General features: G+C 44.4%; 1 long non-coding RNA gene across 1 annotated transcript; it reads right to left on the bottom strand.

Moving 5' to 3' along the window:
- Window positions 1-635: 635 nt before the first annotated feature.
- On the bottom strand, window positions 636-3,071 carry LOC148052367 (uncharacterized). Its single transcript, XR_015698562.1, has 3 exons — window positions 2,861-3,071; window positions 2,240-2,340; window positions 636-1,032 (listed from the first exon to the last, which is right to left on the bottom strand). It is a non-coding gene; the product is annotated as an uncharacterized LOC148052367 (long non-coding RNA).
- Between the last annotated feature and the right edge of the window lie 1,187 nt (window positions 3,072-4,258).

Below are 4,258 nucleotides of genomic sequence, written 5' to 3'. Positions count from 1 at the left end.
GAAGAGACATTTTTCCCCCCACTGATTGCCATGGCTTCAAATCCTCGTAACGTCTTTGGCGCTGGGTGCGGTAGTGCAAGGCAGAGCCCCACGCTCTCGGTGGGGCTTGCTCCTTCTCCCAGCCTGAGGAGCATTTCTGCACCCCAGGGTGGGCGCACTTGCATTGCCAGAGGAAGACAATTCAGCTTTGCGAAATCTTTCAAGGTTTTGAAATTTGTTTTTTTGGTCCGCCCTGGAGCAGGATCAGCACTTTTTTTAAAAAAAACCCAACACACATGTGAAGCATAATTGTGTCAGAACATCTGTTTTCAGCTCTATGCTTTTATTCAGATGTCTGCTCCTCTCTTGTCTGAAGTGACCAGCAGGTCTCAGAGTTCAGGAATCTGGCCAGAGAAAAAACTTGCTTGAAATCGCTTTGTCCTCCCCCCAGAAATGCCTCAGGCTTTGAGGGAATGGTACTTTTCAGCAAAAGTAAATTTAGTCAAAATGCTCTGACCACCTCCAGACTATTCTCAGTGGCACCAGGCATTGCAGGCAAAACAGAGACATCTTGGCAAAATTACACCATTGAAATTGCCGGCAGAAGAGCTCAATTTAACACCCACTAATTATTGCACAATAGTTACAGGAATAAACGGAATTTGTTAATTAGATGCATGCCAATGAGTAATTCAAGACTGGTTTAAATAATTATTCCTATCTTCCCAGTAGGCTGTGGTGGTGATTAGCTTGCTGGCTGTTTCTCTTGACTGTTCTGCTTCAAATAGAAAGGAGGTGAGAGACACCCATGCAGTGAGCCATGGCACTCCTTAATGAAATCCTGCTCCCGGGATGCTGAGACCCGCTTGCCCATGACTGCTGTTGGTTGTTGCTGTTGACCACAGGAACGTCAGAGACCGTGAGGTGGGCTGCCAGCAAGCTCTTGGATCGATGCTGTGCCAGTGAAATTAAATTAATACTTTTTAGTGTGTTTAATTCCTGAAGGAAGATGTAAGGATGACAAGTGCCACAGATTCAAATCCTCCATTATAACTACAGGGAAAAAAAAAAAAAAAAAAGCTTGGAGAACAAAACCTCCTCCCTGGGACATAGCAAGGCTCTTTGTCCCCCCCAGCCTGGAGAAATGCCCTCTACTGGCTCAGAAAGACTCTCCCTCTCTTTTTTTTTTTTTTTTTTTGGCAGTTTCACCACAAATTTGCCACCTTCAGATCTCCCAATAAGGGCATCAGATAAATCTAAACTTTTGTCAGACTGGGTGAACTCCTGCTCCCACTGTCCTGTTCCTTTCTCAGGAGTTTCTCCCCCTCCTTCAGTTAGCTGGCTATGCCCCTACTGCTTGGTTCATCTCATGCCTTTTTGTTGGACCACAGGGAAGAGATACCTCAGGAAGGCATGCAAATAAAGTAGTGGAAAAAAATCAGTTTAACTGATCTTCTGAATGCTAAACAGTAAAAATTGCAAACCAAACACAACAATGGGAAAAAACCTGAAAGCAGACTAAGCCAAATTGCATTCCATTGCATGATCTGCTCATCTAAAAGGACTAGCCTTGTGAAACAAGCAAGAGAAATGCCCAAATATTAGAGAATGAGATTGTTTGTGCAGAGAACATAATTCATTTTCAAGTCATCAGAAGTCACAAATGCTTAATATCAGTCTCCTCATGGACTCAAGGGAACTGTTGCTACTGAAACAGCCACCTGATGGCTGTCTAATGGAAAAAAGCAGTAACACAAACTGGTTCTAAGTGGGAAATACTATAATCTGTAGGATTTGCTGAGGGAAGTAAGGAAGGCAGTACACAAGCAGGAGCCAGGAAACATGAAGACTAATTTTCTTGACAAAAATGTAAGTGAATGGCTGCAAGTTCCAAGACCTTACTTTTGTATCTTCCTTCATAAAATAGCACCTCTAAGCACTCCAGAAGTCCTTTGTCTACCTTGCACTAAAGCACTTGTTCATTTGGTGGGATGTGAGAGCCAGGAAAGTAAAGGACAGAGGTGCAAGAAGGTAGTGTTAGTCCTGGGCATGCGGATGGTAGAGGCAGCCTGGTTGCTTGATATGCAGCCCCACTGTGGAGGGGGCAATTCTGCTGTACCAGCAGAGATTGTAACAGTTTGTGAAAAACATAGGAACATGAGTCATTCCTTGCCCCTCATGTTCTCATTGTTGGGATAAGTTAGAGCCCCACAAGTTACTCTGAAGCTGAGTACTATCCTCTGCTACTTTTCCCCATTACCTGTTTCCTCTCCTCATGTTCTCGGGTGGCTCCTCTTTCTGCCTCCGATCTTGCAGCAAGGGAACCAGGGTATTTGAAAATGTCCTCCCTCTTCTTGAGCCCTAAGCAGGGACACAAATCCTTTTCCAGTCTCTCCTCAGTGCAACTCATTGCTTTGACAGAAGTACTTCCTTTCTCAGCTACTCCCTGCTCATTTTCACCTCATACATCATGATTTCCCTAAATTACATCTGGTAACTGAGCTACCTAAGGCTAGGAGCACAGACAAGATGAGCTCCCCATTCAGTCAATGGAGAGAGACCAGGACCTTCTGGCTGTGCCTCAGGTGACCTGTGTAACCCTCAGATAGTTTCTCTTTCTGTTAACTGTAGAGGGAGCTGAAAGCTAGCAGGATCCTAATTTATATGCCTGAGGTGAGATAGAGCTGGACCATTGCATGGGCAGGGCCAGACACTTCAGGCCAAGCCATCCAACATAGCAACATTTGAACAGCTCACAAGAATTCAATTGTTCCAAGCAAGAAGCAGAGAAGACAACATATGAAACACTCAGACAAAGGGGGGGGAAACCAGGCAAACAATTACGCCTTGTTGAAATTTGTTCTTCTCTCCTTACACTTACATGGGAAATCTGAAGACAGCCAAGGGCATGGAAGGTAGATCTTCCCCAGAGACAGGGGAACTGAGAGTCTCAATTCATGAAGCTTCAGGGGATTTTGCTAACCCTGAACTTACCACCATGGGACTCAAACCTCTCCTTTTCTGTTCATCTGTACTACAAGAAAAAAAATTATGACTTCTAGACGTCTTATGGCTCCTTGTATTGCCATCTACTGCTCCCTCACTATCACTACAGAAATGCACTTGACCAGAACTACCAAACAGAGAAGACACTTAAGGTTTCCCACATGACACTAAAGGTTCAAAGGTTTTCTCCAGCCTGGTCTTGGTACCAATCCAAAGGAGGTTTTTTGCAGAGCCCCAAGACTTCTTCCCCACCTCCAATCAAATAATAAAGCATATCAGCAGCCCACCTCTTTTATGAGATGCTGGGGAAATTACCTACTCACTTCAGCTGCTCCAGCCCTGCCCCTGGGGAGTACAGCCATTCTTGGATACAGCTGTGGCCTCACTGCTGCTCAGCATTAACTCCTTGTCTCCCACCTCCCAGCAGAGATCTCCTTGCCCCATAAGCATAGGGTTGCTCTCAATTCCTGCCTGCCATAATGCAGAAAGCTTAGAAAACGTGATGAGCGTTATCAAGGTCTGCCCTTCTCTGCCAGCTGAGAGGACAGGTGTATGAATCCTGTGAGGAGAAACTCAAGGAGTTTCTAGTCCTACTCTAATTTTTTCCTGACCTTAGAAAACTGAATGCATGAGTTGTCTTGTAATATGCAAAGAAACTCTCCCCTAAGCATCCTGCTTCCTCCATCTTCATTCCAAGTTGAAACTAGATGGAACAAAACCTAAAATAAACCAGGCATCAACTATTCACTGGCCAGATAATGGACAAATGTCTCAGGCATCCTTAGAGGTACAGAAACAATACAGGTGGAAGAGAAGGCTGATTGACAGAAACTGGCTAACACTGAATAATCCGAAGATATTTTGTAGACCAACAGGGAACAGGACATTTTTCTTCCATGAATCAGCATGGGAACTTTTCCATAAACGTCAACACAACATGTGCTTGGTCTAAAAACCCCACAGGCTTCTTTTGTTTCTAATTTCTGTGATATGGATGCATAAACTGGCTTGTTCTTCTCCTCTGTTTGATCTGAGATAGTCAGCTCTTTCCTGCAATATGTGATTGTCTTGACTTTCTGCCTCTAGTTTAAGTGGCTACAATAACCCTGAACACAGCTCTCTACGTTCCAGCACACACAGGTCATGCAGTAGTGACATTTTTGATAATTGTTTTTAAGTTTGTTACTCTGGGAATCAGGGGATCTCAAGGGATCTTCCACCTGAGATTTCCCCACCTTCCCCCAAATTATTTTGGATGGAAAGGAGCAACAAA

Source organism: Nipponia nippon, unplaced genomic scaffold, assembly GCF_047370975.1.
Source record: "Nipponia nippon isolate SJK-2023a ecotype South Korea unplaced genomic scaffold, ASM4737097v1 scaffold_5, whole genome shotgun sequence".
NCBI classification, from domain to species: domain Eukaryota; kingdom Metazoa; phylum Chordata; class Aves; order Pelecaniformes; family Threskiornithidae; genus Nipponia; species Nipponia nippon.
The sequence above is the reverse complement of the archived record's forward strand: the minus strand, read 5'-3'. Positions and strand labels throughout refer to the sequence as shown.